Source organism: Chiloscyllium plagiosum, unplaced genomic scaffold, assembly GCF_037043375.1.
Source record: "Chiloscyllium plagiosum isolate Xiang-an unplaced genomic scaffold, Cpla_swu_hap1 HiC_scaffold_27, whole genome shotgun sequence".
Classification (NCBI taxonomy): Eukaryota; Metazoa; Chordata; class Chondrichthyes; order Orectolobiformes; family Hemiscylliidae; genus Chiloscyllium; species Chiloscyllium plagiosum.
In genome coordinates this window covers 1,471,238-1,486,662 of record NW_028270165.1, presented here as the reverse complement: position 1 = coordinate 1,486,662, position 15,425 = coordinate 1,471,238, and the positions used below count along the sequence as shown (strand labels likewise).

The 15,425-nt window shown below is 45.7% G+C and overlaps 1 non-coding gene across 1 annotated transcript; it reads left to right on the top strand.

The window, feature by feature from the left end:
* The first annotated feature begins 14,419 nt into the window (after positions 1-14,419).
* On the top strand, positions 14,420-14,493 carry trnan-guu (transfer RNA asparagine (anticodon GUU)). Its single transcript has one exon. It is a non-coding gene; the product is annotated as a tRNA-Asn (tRNA).
* Positions 14,494-15,425: the final 932 nt, after the last annotated feature.

Sequence of the window (15,425 nt, the reverse complement as noted above, 5' to 3'; positions counted from 1 at the left end):
GAAGTAGTAGATGCTGGTATAATTATGACACATTTAAAAGGCATCTGGATAGGTTTATGAATAGGAAGGGTGAAGAGGGATATGGGCCAAATGCTGGCAAATGAGACCAGATTCAGTGAGGATATCTGGTCAGCATAGACCATTGGACCAAAGGACCTGTTTCTGTGCTGTATAATAGATGACTCTGGTTTGCCATGCCAGTCTGTTCAATTTCTCTCTGGTGTCATAGCCTTGATGTCTCATTCTAAAACTCCCCTGTGGGGGCACGTTTACCATTTTGTGTCTGATTGGTTGCCAAGAAGCTACATTGCCGGTTCATCCTGAATTTACACACTATATTTTTGCTTCCAAAAATCAGACCTGCTCACTCTCAACAGTATCCCAATGTCGTGGAAGATATTAATTTTCAGGTGCAGATATCCAAAATTCAGAGAGATGTCAGTTGTGACTGTTTTGTTCTTCTGTCCCTGTCAGATCCTGAATCAGCAATTTCAGGAGAATTAGAATGGAGTGAGAACAGAGGGGGAGAGAGAGAGAGAGGGATGGTGCTTTCAGTTTTGTGGAATAATAAAACAAAAGAATGTTCTGCAGAAAGTAGAATTGCATGTTCTGAATTTTTACCCTGGACTGACAGTGTTGACTTTTGTAATCTCTTTTCAGACTATTTGATCTGAAGATGAAGTTTCAAAATCAACACATGAAGGGCTGATGCCTGAACCATTGACTCTCCTGCTCCTCAGATGCTGCCTGACCTGCAGTTTTCTACTCTGATTCTCCAGCATTTGTGAGTCACTCAATCCACCGGGACTGCAACAATTTTCAACTATGATCCAATTGGTTCCTGTTTCAGTACATTTTCAGCATCAGTGGGACTGGAAGAGAGACCCTACTGTTGCAGCAACGCACTGAGTGTGGAGCCTGAAACAGTTATCTGGCCTGGAAAGAGGAATTCGAGGCAGGGAGGGGACATACACGCGTTTGTGTGCAACTGTAGCTTCGGCCATGGAGAAACCATGGAAGTGTGGCGACTCCGGGAAAGGCTTCCGTGTCCCGTCTGCCCTGGAGACACATCGGCGCAGTCACACCCGGGAGAAGCCATTCTCCTGTCCTAAGTGCAGGAAGGCCTTCAGTGATTCCTCCGCCCTGCTGAGGCACCGGCGGGTGCACACTGGGGAGAGGCCCTTCAGCTGCCCTAAGTGCAGGAAGAGCTTCAGCGATTCCTCCGCCCGGCTGAGGCACTTGCGGGTTCACACAGGGGCGTGGCCCTTCAGCTGCCTCAAGTGTGGGAAGGCCTTCAGCGATTCCTCCGCCCTGATCAGGCACCAGCGGGTGCACACGGGGAGAGGCCCTTCCGCTGCCCCGATTGTGGGAATGTGTTCACTCGCTCCTCCCACCTCGTGATTCACCGGCGGGTCTACACCGGTGAGAAGCCCTTCCCCTGCCCCAAATGTGGGAAGGCCTTCAGCGATTCCTCTGACCTGCTGGCTCACCAGCGGGTCCACACCGGCGAGAGGCCATTCACCTGCTCTGTCTGCGGGAAGTGCTTTACACGCTCTTCCGACCTGTTGAAGCACCAGCGGGTCCACACTGGGGAAAGGCACTTCAGCTGCTCTGTGTGCGGGAAGGGCTTTGCTGTCTCCTCCACTCTACTGACGCACCAGCGGGTCCACACTGGGGAGAGGCCGTTTGCCTGCCTCGAGTGCGGGAAGGGCTTTGCTGTCTCCTCCACTCTACTGACGCAACAGAGGGTCCACACTGGGGAGAGGCCGTTTGCCTGCCCCAAGTGTGGGCAGAGGTTCACAATGTCCTGCAGCTTGAACAAGCACCAGCGGAAGCACCAATGCTCCTAACAATCAGATTCTGCCGGTAACGCTGCTGAGGGTCACCCCCAGGACTGATCCTCCTGCCCTTTCTGACAGTGGGGGTAGTGGGAGAGTTGGTAGGCTTTTTTGTTTTCTACTGGGGGAGTGGGGCGGGGGAAGGGAGGGTGGTGGCTCAGTGGTTAGCACTGCTGCCTCATAGCGCCTGGGACCCAGATTTAATTCCATCCTCAGGGTGACTGTCTGTGTGGCGTTTGCATGTAATTCCCCGCTGTGTCTGCGTGGGTTTCCTCTGCGTGTTGCAGTGTCTTCCCAAAGTGCAAACGTGCGCATGTTTGGGCGAATTGGCCAAGCTAAATAGTCCCATAGTGTTCAAATATGTGCAGGTGTGGTGCATTAGTTAGGGGTAAGTGCAGAGTGATAGGGTAGGAAAATGTGTCTGGGTGAGTTACTCTTCAAAGGGTCGCTCTGAACTTGTTGGGCAGAAGGGCCCGTTTCCACACTGTAGTGCCTCTATGTTTCTATGAACCTTGCTTCCAGTGGGCGCTGCTGCTCATTGAGCCCAAGACCCGCACAAACCTACGACCGCAAGACCATTGGAGCAGAAGTTAGGATATTTTGACCCATCGAATCTGCTCCACCATTTATTAGAGACAAAATAAAAAACTGCAGATGCTGTAATCTAAAATAGACAAACAGGAGGCTGGGCACAATAAGGCAGGCAGCACCAGCAGGTGGAGAAGTCAGCATTTCAGGTATTATCCCTCAGGACTGAAGAAGGGTTCTACCCGAAACGTTGACATCTCCATCAGAAATGATTTATCAGTATGTTGTTAGAACTAGAGGGCATATGTTTAGAGTGAGAGGGGAAGGATTTAAAAGGGACCGAAAGGAAAAACTTTTCATGCAGAGTGTGGTGCGTGCATGGAATAAGCTGCCAGAGGAAGTGGAGGAGACTGGTAGAATTACAGAATTTAAAAGACATTTGGTTGGGGACATGAATAGAAAGGGTTAGAGGGATTTGGGCCAAGTGCTGGCAAATGGGACTAGATTAATTAAGAATATCTGGTCCGCGTGGACGAGTTGGACTGAAGGATCTGTTTCCGTGCTGTACCTCTCTATGACTACCGGTCCTGATGTAAGTTTCGAATTTAGTAACTTTGAATAATTCAATCTTGTTGAATTCACCTCCTGGAAGGTTTCAAATGAAACCCTCCAAGCGATATGATTTCACTACGCCGAGTTGGATAAAGTATCCCATCAAGTTCACATGAATGCGCAGTTGAAGAAGTTGAAGTCAGAAGTCACACAACGCCAGTTTACAGTCCAACAGGTTTATTTGAAATCCCAAGCTTTGGGAGCATTGCTCCTTCATCAGTGCTGCTCCTTCATCACTTCACCTGATGAAGGAACAGTGCTTCGAAAGCTCATGAGTTCAAATCAATCTATTGGGATTCTCACCTGGTGTTGTGTGACTTCTGACCTGTCCACCCCCAGCACCTCCACATCAGAGTTGACGAATGAGATCAGACTTTATTCAGCATGATTTAGTGAGATATTCATCTGGATGTCCTTATGCCTCAAACATCGATTCTCCTGCGCCTCGGGTGCTGCCTGACCTGCTGTGCTTTTCCAGCACCACACTCTCAACTCTGATCTCCAGCATTTGCAGTCCTCACTTTATCCTGGTTCATGTGGAAACTCAACACTGTCAGAGTTACAAAGAGATTCCAGTCATAGAGTACTATAGCACAGAGACAGGCCCTTCAGCCCAAACTGGTCCATGCTGACCAAAATGTTTGTCAACACTAACCTCATTTCCCTGCACTTGGCCCATATCTTTCTAAAGCTTTCCTACCCATGTATTTTTGAAACGCCTTTTCAATGTTGTTAATGTACCTGCTTCAACCACTTCCACTGGCAGCTGTTTCCCCAGGCGAACTACACTCTGTAAATATTTTGCCCCACATCTTTTCTTCCATCTTTCTCCTCTCACCATAAAACGCGTCCTTGCTCTTGAAATCCTTCCTCAAGGGAAGAGACAGCTACCATTAACCCAAATCTACCCCTCATGGTTTGAAAATATTGCCTCTCAACTTCCTCTGCTCCAGTGGAAAAACATCCCAGCCTATCCAGCCTAAATTCTAATTTGATAATAATGGCAGTGATGATTTTGGCTGTGTGTGTGTCAAGGATCTCTCCTTTCTAAGCCAATGCTGTGCCTCTTAAGTTCACCTGATCTTAAAACGAATGGCACCCCATTCATTTAAAATGTCCATGTTTTCTGTGTAAAGTCGGTCCTGGTCGGCAAATAGGCAGTGGTGTCTTATATTCCCGTAGACTTCTTTTGACCGGGTTCATATGCTCTGTTTTGAGATGTATGAGTAAATCTTCAGAACAAAAGATTAATGCAGCCTTTATTCATGTCTCATTATTAAAAACACTTTCTCCATTTACAGATGTGATTGAGAAGCTTCTCCCAATGAATCTTTGACTGATAACAGCATTTGTCAGGCTTTTGAAAGTCACTGCAGCTCTGTCATAGCACAGGGGAGGGCTCTTTCAGACACAACGCGTCATGTAGAAAATTCTCCCACATTAGTCGAGCAAAGTAGACGTCTTTTTCAGACATTATGAAACTTGAAAGGGTTCAGAAAAGGTTTGGAAGGTTGTTGCCAGGGTTGCAAGGTTTGAGCTACAGGGAGAGGCTGAATACGCTGGTACTATTTTCCCTGAAGCTTTAGAGTCAACCAGAAACATCTGTTGAATCAGAAAACATGTCTTTCTGCAGCAGCTTTAGACAGACTGCTTGCCAAAACCAAAACCAGGGGAAAAGAATGGGACAACTGCCCTTTCATTGTAGAAGCGTTTTAGAAAAATAAAATGTCAAACCCTTTTCCCGGATTGTTGCCTTAGCCAGTATCTGTTAACCATTAGTGAAAACCTTAATCCTAGATGAATGGGAAGCCTTTTACAACCCCTCCTGAAAATAAACCAACAACGTAATCTTCTTAAAGGAGGAACATGATCACAACAAAAAGCACTTGAACTGAAACATTTGTAACAAAAGGCTGTACAGTTAGCAGGACAAGAAAACAGGTTTTCAATTTCACCAATCAATTTAAATCAGCCCCATTGGCTACCAAAAATTTATTAAATTTAAATCCTAAAGTTTTGACAACAGGACCAATCCTATCATAAAGAATTGGCGGTCTCAGTCATCTGTGTATTAGATAAAGCATCATTTAGAAAAACAGAGAAGGACATTCCTGACGGAGGAATCGGAGGAGGCATCCCCGACAGAAAATGGCGCAGAATATTCCGGAAGACACATAACCTGGTTGTAATCTGAGAGATTAAATTCTATTTTGTGTCATCTGAGTGGGACATGTATTGATTGGAAAAGCATACCAGAAGAATCTTGATTTATTCCAGAATACTCAGTAGTTAGGAAGGATTTATTCAGTTTGTTAGTAGTTTTGTTCATTTGTTCACCGTGAGAGTTGGTTAAATAAATTGCTGATTGTCGGTTGTAAAGTGTCAGGGATTTACTTTTAACACTACAGCAGGTTACACCACTTATCACACTGACTTTACAGATTAAAGGGCAACGTGCCACTCTTTGGACGTTTCAGTTTGAGATCTTGGTGAGGGGGGGGGGGGGGTTCAGCCTTCGCTTTGTAACAGTATTGATAACATTCTCTTGAATGCAATGGAGTCAATATTAATCCTAGCCTCTTGTTGTGGTTGTGGGTGAATCACCTTAATTTGGCTCCTGACTCAGAAACCGCACAGACAATCAACTGCTGAAATAATGATTTGCACTTTATTGCACGTCGCAACCACAAATAAAACCTCTCAAGTTCATTCAGCTTCACTCCCCAAACTTGGCTATCACCCAGTTGATGTCTGAAGTTAACTGGTTTTCCACCGACGGTGCCCATCTCTGGAAGTTCCAGGGGTTTGATGCAGTATTATTCTTCTGAGTACTGCTGCGGCTGCATCATTCTGGAGTTGAAGTTTGGTGGCGTTTCCTCAATTTCCAATCTGTGGTGTGACTTTTGTTTTTAAGACTCTAACATCACCTCACATTGCTGGAGACCTCAGGTCTGCAGCTTACCTTCTTATCCTTGAGGGTTAGCTGTCTGTTTGAAACAGCCTGCCATGCAATTAACCCCTCTATGTCAGGGCTTTCCTTCTGCAGGCAGAATTAATTGTTCTTTTGTCACACCATTATTAAACAACATTATCTTGCCTGTCCCAAGAAACAACTTATTGTGTTGCCTCCTTCTTCCCATGGATGTTCATTAGCAGAAATTAAGCCATTTATCGTATTGAATCTGCTCTGCCATTCAGTCATGGTTGATATTTTTCTTAACCCCATTCTCCCTGTAACCTTTGAGCCCCTTGATACTCAAGAATGAGTGAATGGTGGAGCAGACTCAATGGGCTGAATGGCCTAATTTCACTTCCTGTGGTGTCACAGTTTCTCGTCGGCCCTTTCGTTTCTTGGTCCAGAAAGAGTTATTGTTGGCTCGTGAAGTTTGGGAAGCTCTGGAGTTTACAGGTGCACACCACTCTCCTCTCTGCCTCCTCCCAGAATAACGATTCCTCCTGAGATACTGGCAGTTCTTGAGATCCCTGGATATCCAAGAATACAAATCAGTGTGTCTGGAAGTCTCTGCTGCTACCCTGGAACAGAAGGATTATGGGGAGAAAATTCAGAAATCCGAAGAGCAAAGAGACTTGGGACTTCTAGCCCAGGATTTTCTCAAGGTAAACTTACAGGCTGAGTCAGTAGTGAGGAAGGCAAATGCAACAATGGCATTTATTTTGACAGGACTTGAATATAAAAGCAGGGATGTACTTCTGAGGATCTTTCAGGTTCCAGTCAGGCCACAATTGGAGTCCTGTACACAGTTTTGGTCTCCATATCTCAGGAAGGATGTACTGGCCCTGGAACATGTTCAGAGGAGGTTGATGAGAAAGGTCCCAGGATTGAAAAGCTTAACATATGAAGAACATTTGAGGACTCTGGGTCTCTACTCAATGGAGTTTAGAAGATGACAAGGGAACTAATTGAAACCTACAGCATACTGAACAGCTTAGACAGAGTGGATGTTGGGAAAATGTTTCCATAGGTAGGAGAAACGAGGACCCGAGGGCTCAGCCTTCAAGTAAAGGGAAGACCTATTGGAACGGAGATAAGGAAAACTTCTTCAGACAGACAGTGGTGTATCTATGGAATTCACTGCCCCAGAAGGCTGTGAAGGCCAGATCGTTGAATACATTTAAGCTGGGGATAACTAGTTTCTTGAGGATCAAGAGGATCAAAGGTTATGGGGAGAATGGGGTTGAGAAACTTATCAGCCATGATTGAATGGTGGAGCAGACTCAATGGGCTGAATGGCATAATTTCTGCTCCTATAATCTTATCATATGCTGATGTGTGGAGGGGTGAGAATGGGGGAAAAGAGATAAAGAGGGGAACACAATTAAAGTGAAGCTGGGTACAGATACATAGGAAATACAATAATTGAACGATAAATTTCAGACCACATAGAAGCACTCGCATACAGAGGGATCTGGCCACATAGATCTCCAAAATTGGCAATACAGGCGGGTAACGTGATCAAGAAGGCACACAGCACGTTTGCCTTGAGTCTAAGAGTTGACGAGTTATGTTACAGCTATTTATTCCGGCCACATTCAGAATATTGCGTGCAGTTCTGGTCCCTACACTCCCAGAAGGACATGGATGCTCTGCGAGAGGGTATAGAGAAGGTTCACTAGGACACTGCCTGGTCTGGAGGTCTCATTATGAGCAGAGAATGGGATAAACCTGGATTATTTTCACTGTGAAGATGGGGCAGAGAGATAACCTCAACAAAATGATGAGACACACAGATTGACTGGACGGGGGTGGCATGGTGGCTCAATCATTAGCACTGATGCCTCACAGCACCAGGGAAACTGGTTCGATTTCAGTCCCAGGTCACTGTCTGTGTGGAGTTTGCACATTCTCCCTGTGTCGATATGGGTTTCCTCCGGATTCCTCTCACAATCCAAATGTGTGGATTCGGGTGGAGTGGCTATGCTAAATTACCCCAATGCCCAGGGATTGGGAGGTTAAGTTGGATTGTCCGTGCTTAAATTGCCCCACAGTGTTCAGGAATGTGAATGTTAGGTACATTAGTCAGGGGTAAATGTCGAGTAATAGGGGTAGGGAAATGGGTCTGTGTGGATTATTCTTTGGATGTTTGGGGTTGGGCCAGATAGTCTGTTAGATAGTCAGAGGCTTCCCCCACCCCACCCCCAGGGTGGAAAAGTCAACTACAAGAGGGCACAAGTTCAAGGCGAGAGGGGGACAGTCAGGGGGAGAATTGAAAGGGAAGATTTTTCACACAGTTGGATGGTTGATGCCTGGAATGCACTGCCAGTGGACGAAGTGGAAAGAGGCACCTTAGCAACACTTAAGGTGTATCTGGACAGACACATGAAGGGGAGGTGAATACAGGGACAGAAACCATGCATCGGCAATAAATAGCAGGTCGAAGTTAGGATTAAGAATTGGCACAGGCTTGGGCGGGGAGGGGGTAGGGGGCAAAGTCAACTTTCCAAAAGCAGGGGATACCTGTATGGTGATGAAGGGGTGGGTGGAGGCTCAGGTGGAGCATAAACACTGACAGAGCCCAATTGGATTGACTGTGGTGGAGACTCAATGGGACAGAGACAAATGTATCTATTTCAGATCTCCCTGCACTTCAGCCGCTTCTGTGGACTGTTTCCGTAGGGAAGGTGCAATCCCAGGCTCAGAGAGCATCAGCCCCCACTGGAAGTAAAGTGGGTGAGAGAGCGGCCATTCAGCATAAAGGAACCCCTTGCCCCTCCCACTTCACCCACTAAACAGGGTTCAAGATGAGACTCTCAGCAGCGGTAACAGCAGAGTCCAACCCGAATCCCTGCGCCATCTAACTTATGAAGTTGCTGGTGTCTCCACAAGTTGCACGACTGGGTGAAGCCCTTTCCATACACTGGACAGGTGAACGGCCGCTCCTTGGTGTGGATGCGCTGGTGTTTACGCAGGGTGGAGGAATCACAGAAGTCATTGCTCCAAACGGGACAGGTGAACGGCCTCTCCTCAGTGTGGTAGCGGAAGCTGAGCAGCAGGTGATACGACTGGGTGTAGCCCTTCCCGGACACAGAGCAGGAAAACGGTTTCTCCCCGGTGTGCATCCGCTGGTGCGGCAGTAGGTGGTGTGACTAAGTGTAGCCCTGCCCACACACGGGGCAGATGAACGGGTTCTTGTTGATGTGGACCCACTGGTGGGCCAGGAGGTGGTGTAACTGAGTGAAGCCTTTCCTGCACTGAGTGCTGGCGAACAGCCGCTGCCCGGTGTGCAAACGCCGATGAATCTCCAGTGTAGATGGCGAAGGGAAACCATTCCCACACTCCCCACATTTCCACGGTTTCTCCATGGTGCAGGTGCCCTCGTCTGTCTCAGACCATAACAATCAGTTGAAAACTCACTCACGCTTACAGCATGTGTGTGGTGTTACTGGTGAAACCTCTGATAATTGGAACACTCATTCAGTCTGTAAAGCTTGTTACAGTCCCTACTCTGGTGTGAGGGTATGCGAGACTCTGAGTTTCCAGTCATACTTACGTTTAAAACCTAACTAAGCAGACAGGCCTTTTCCCCTTTGTTTTCACGGCCATCAATATCCACGTCCTCGTGAATCAAGTGACTGTCAGACTTTGATGTGATGTTTGGTCTGAGATTTCTTACGCCAAATTCTTCTCTTGTAATATTCCAGTGAAGTGATTGCAAGGGTCATCACAGTCAGTCCATGATAGAAAATCTGAACGTAATTCTAGCTACTGTGGAACATTCTTTCCTCTCAATCCCAAAGATCTTTGTGTCGATCTATATGTAACTGTAAACCGACAGGGTTATGGGGCAGACTGCATACCTCCACGAAGAGTTCACATGGACTCAAGTTGCTGAACGGATATCTTTAGTGCAGTATTGACACTCTTACTGAAGATCTACAATATGCTGCAGTACGATATTACAAGCCCAGGAACAACTGCAAATCAGACAAGGTCTTTTCAGAAGTTGGACCCTGAACTTCTGAATCTGCTGCTGCTCTTCCTCTCTCTCTCTCTCTGAATGAAGATTGATCTTCACCCAGACTGCAACTTCCTTCCTCTGTCACAATATTTGTGAACAAATCCATTTTTTTGAAGGATGGCCTGTTTCCTGATCATCACAATTAAAAGGGTGTCTCCCCCTGATATGCAAAGTGACAGTCAGTCAGGGGAGGGCAGGGTCACGTCTTGTGTTGTGTGGAATCTGTGACAGCTGCAACAATTCATCCCAACTCCTGTACTCAGTGCTCCGACTGATGAAAACAAGCATGCCGAAAGTCTTCTTCACTGCCCTGTCTACCCATGACTCCACTTTCTAGGAGCTATGAACCTGCACCTTTACATCTCTTGGTTTGAAATACTGCATATGAAACAGATTTGGTGTTTGTTGGTATGTGTTATTATTTGGTGCTTATCTCGGCTCTAATTCGGTATTTTATACTGAATGCCATGACTGATGAAGGCCAGTGTGCCAAACGTTTCTACCTGTGACTCCACTTTCAGAGAACTGTGAACATGTACTCCAAGATCCCTCTGTTCCACTACACTCCTTAACGTCCTGCCATTCACCATGAAATTCCTACCTTGATTTGACTATACAAAATGTAAGACCTCACACTTATCTATATTAAACTCCATTTGCCATTAACCTTAAACCTATGCCCTCTAATTTTGGACTCCCCGAACCCCAAGGGAGAAGACCTTGCCTATTTACCCTACCCATGTCCCTCATGATTTTATAAATGTCTTTTATGTCACCCCTCAACCTCCAAAGCTCCAGAGAAAATAGCTCCAGTCTATTCAGCCTCTTCCTGTAGCTCAAACCCTCCAACCCTGGCAGCATCCTTGTAAATGTTTTCTGACCCTTTCAAGTTTCACAACACCCTTCCTGCAGCAGAAAGCACAGAATTGCATGCAGTATTGCAACAATGATGGCACCAATGTCCTCTCTGAAGAGGGTTTTAAAACAATATTTATGACTACAAGCAAATCAGGTTAGTTGGGCATGACTTTCCCATAGCAGTTGGTTTTGGTTGTCCTTCAGTAACCTATGCTTTATAATATATAAGAAAATATTTTGAGGGATGGGATTGTTGCTAGCACGTCCAACATTTGCTCCCCATCCCTCATGGCCTTTGGACTGAGCAATTGGCTACATGCTAGAAGGCAGTTGAGAGTCAACCACATTGTAGTAGGTCTGGAGTCACGTGATGTGAGCGTGTGCACGCGTGTGTAGGGTTGTGAGTGGTAGATTTCCCTCCCTAAAAGAACACTTTCACAACACTCTATAATGATTGGACAAAAATAACAGTTCTGGTAGCATCTATGAGGAGACGACAGAGTTACTGTTTTGAGTCCGGTGGCCCTTCAAAATTAGGCTGGATTCAAAACATTAACTGTTTTCTTTCCACAGATGCTGCCAGACCTGCTGCATTTCCCCAGCAATTGTGCCTTTTGTTGCTGATCTCCAACATCTGCAATTCATTGTCTTAGCCAATAATGGTTTCCTGGTTGCCAGTACAGAGACAAACTCTCACTTCCAGATCTTTTTATTCGTTGAAAATAAAGTCCACTAGCATCCATGATGGGATTTTAATTTTTGTTCTCAGAAGACCGAGATCTCTGGGCTACTTAACCAGTATCACGAGATCACAATCTTCCCTTCATTGACAGTGACATTGACAATCTTGTCCTGAATATTTTTCTTTATTCATTCATGGAACGTGACACTTGGTCTCCCAAAAAATAACCAAGTGCCAATTCAGAGGGCAGTTAAGAGTCAACCACATGACTTTCGATTAAGGGTGACACATTCACCAAACTGGGACAGGACTGAAGATTTCCTTCCTTAAAAAAAAGGTTATTAGTGAACAAGATAGGTACTTATGACAATTGATAAGATCACCAAAGCAGCGATAAGTTTATATTCCAGATACATAAATTGATTTCAAATTGCATCGGGGCCATAGCAGCATCAATTTGAAACTCCAGATGTTAAATCCAGGAACAATTCCCAAATGCCACCAACTCCCTACAATCTCTAGGCTTCCCAACACTGACTGGTCTGTAATTGCCAGTTGCATGCTTTTCCTCCTTACTATTTACTGTTCAATTCAGCCCATTGAGTTGACTCTGCCATTTATTCAGATCACGATAATTCTGGGAAACATTTACTCCATTTTGCTGCCATTTCCCCATAATCCTCAATTCCCTTACTGGTTAAAAAAAATCTATCTCAGCCTTGAATGCACGTAACAACCCAGGCCCAGACTCACCCACTTTTCCACGTCTAGCCTGTCAAGTCGCCTCAGAATCTTGTACGTGACAATAAGGTTACCTCTAATTCTTCGAACTTCTAATAAGCACAGGCCCAACCTATTCAGTTCTCCTCATAAGACATTCTTTCCATCCCTGGTATCATCATGGTCAACCTTCTCTGGACTGCCTCCAATGCCAATATATCTTTCCTCAGGTAAAAGGCCCTAAACTGTTCACAGTATTCAGTTGTGGCCTGACTAATGCCTTACATAGATTCACTATAACCTCCCTACATTTCTACTCTATTGAAAAGGCCAACCTCCAATTAGCCTCCCTATTACTCACTGAAAGTGGATGAAGAGATTCGTGGTTGTGATTCCAAATCCCTCTATCTAATGTCATCCTCACCACCTGCTTTCACATCAACTGTGTCTTCTGCAAATTTAGCAATAGTACCTTCACTTTACTTATCCAAGTAATTCGTATATATATTGTAAATAATGTTGGCCCCAGTGCTGATTCCTGTGGTACACCACTAGTTACAAGTTGTCATCCTGAACATGTCCCTTACCACAACTGTGGTAGTTAGCCAATCCTCTATCCATGCTAACATACAGCCTCCCAACACTGTGGGCTCTTTGCTTACTATTTCATGAGATGTGAATATCATTGGCTGTGCCAACAACTCTTCCCAAACTGACTTTGAAAAGGTGGTGCCGAACTGCCTCTTAAATTGCTTCACAAATATGATGTGGTCTGCAACAATGTTCAGGAGTGATTTCCAGCATTTTGGTCAATAACAAAGAAACAATGCGATATATCTTGCAGTCGGAATCCTGTGTTCACACTTGTCTGTTCTTGGTGGTTGAGGTCATGACTTGGAAGGTGCTTTTGAAGAACCACCACTCATGCAATCAAGCCAGACTAATAGATTGTGGCCCGAGACTCTGCCATTTTGACTTCCCTCATCAATCTACATTCTTTCCAGCGAAGTTTCAGTCTCAACCCGCCACGCAATGCCATCTGTTACGGCTTAAAAGATAAGAATACACATGATTACCGACCGTATTTTGGGTTGTATAAATATTTGCCTGCCAGAATTATTTTCCAAAAGACTTTAATTAAACTGGGTGACTGCATGAAATGGTTTGTTGGTCAGACTATAATCATCATCATCCAAGGAGACAATGCCAGTAATACCATTGAACTCTTTTTGTTTAAAAAGCACAAGTTCTTGATTTATTTTTACAACTTACTAGCATTCACACCTGCATATTCAATGTCAAACTCAGACAACATAAATGAAATTACACCATTAATTTTGTTTTACAACAATCCAACAGATTAATTAATGATACACAGTGAATACCAAGGCTGATTAATGTGAAATGAAATTTGACTGAAAATGTAAAATCGAGATGAGAGATAACAAATGGGGGAAGGGCGGAAGGCAGGAAATGCAGCATCATAGAAGCTGCTCCTCCAGGGAGTGTATTTTATAAACTACAACTGCAAAATATAAACAAACACTCTGACATGATCCTCTGGTTTTCATGTAAACCATACCCCTTCCAGTAGGTACCATTTAAATAAGTTAATAGATACAAGCCATGAGCAAATCCAGCCTCCAGCCGGGCCCGCCGCTTCTTGGAGCTCAGAGAGGGGTTCCCACTCATTCATTCAACAGGAGGCGGCTCAATTTATTGTAATGGGCACGGAGGGTACAGTGGTCGTGTATCATGTTGAGGAGGAAGCTGTTTCCTCTCATTCAACAGAAGTGGACCTATTTACTAGAGTTTTTTGTGGTGCAGCTGTAGTCTCCCATAGAGCCCTGAGGCTCAGGTTAAAATCCCACTGCTCCAGTGTGTGTAATAACATTACTGCCCAAGCCACGTGCCAATTGGCAGAGGGATAAGAAAATTAGGGAAGTAAACACGTCAACCTGTTCAATGCTATCTCCAATCATTTCACTTCCTGTCCAATTCGTACTACAGGGAGCCCAGCCTCGTTTCACGGAGGTTCTTTTTGAGAAGTTTAATCGGGTATTTTTGCACAAGTCAAGTTAAGAAAGCCGGGATCTCTCGCAAGACTGCGCGGGAGACAACAATTGTAATTCGAGGCGGGGTGTCTGAATTATGAATTCACTAATAGCCTCATCTAAGCGATGGTGCAGCCCTCGCCAGCCTCTGTCTCTGTGGCGCAATTGGTCAGCGCGTTCGGCTGTTAACCGAAAGGTTGGTGGTTCGAGCCCACCCAGGGGCGGTGTGTTCGCTGTTCTTCACTGGCTTCGAAGCTGAGCGCTTTTAATGGGGTCAGGAAAATGTTCCCCAAACGGAAATCCTCTCCACAAAGGGGTTTCTGAATTGAATTAATGTCTAACGGAAGGAACTGCGGATGCTGAGAAGCCGAGACAAAAAGAGAAACTCGGCAGGTTTGACAGTACCTGTCGGAGAAAACAGCAGAGGGGCAGCCGAGACCCGGAAGCAGTTAGTGTAAGCTTAGCTGGGTTAGTTTTTTTCCCCCTTTAAAAGCGTGAAGGAGAGGAACCCGAGGCACTACACGGGTAGTGCCTCCCACCCGCCCTCCTCCTCTAACCTAATAATAACATCTGTTGTGGCAAGCAGGTAAGTGCTGAATTTTGCTTGTATTATTTAGACACAGTTTTTGTTTAAACAGTTAGCTTTAGAGGGATGGCAGTGAAGGCAGTGCAATGTTCCTCCTGCAACATGTATGAGGTGAGGGATGCCATCGACGTCCCTGCCGATTACACTTGCAGGAAGTGCACCCATCTCCAGCTCCTCCAAGACCGTGTTAGGGAACTGGAGCTGGAGTTGGATGAACTTCGGATCATTCGGGAGGCAGAGGGGGTCATAGATCAGAGTTATATGGAAGTAGTAACTCCAAAGATGGCAGATAGATGGGTTACAGTGAGGGGGACTGGGAGGAAGCAGCCAGTGCAGGGACCTCCTGCGGCCATTCCCCTCAAGAACAAGTATACCGTTTTGGATACTTGTGGGGGGGATGACTTACCAGGGGTAAGTAACGGGGCTCAGGTCTCTGGCACGGAGCCTGTCCCCGTTACTCAGAAGGGAAGGGTGAAGAAGAGCAGAGCAGTAGTAATTGGGGACTCGATAGTTCGTGGCACAGATAGGCGGTTTTGTGGGAACGAGAGAGACTCACGTTTGGTATGTTGC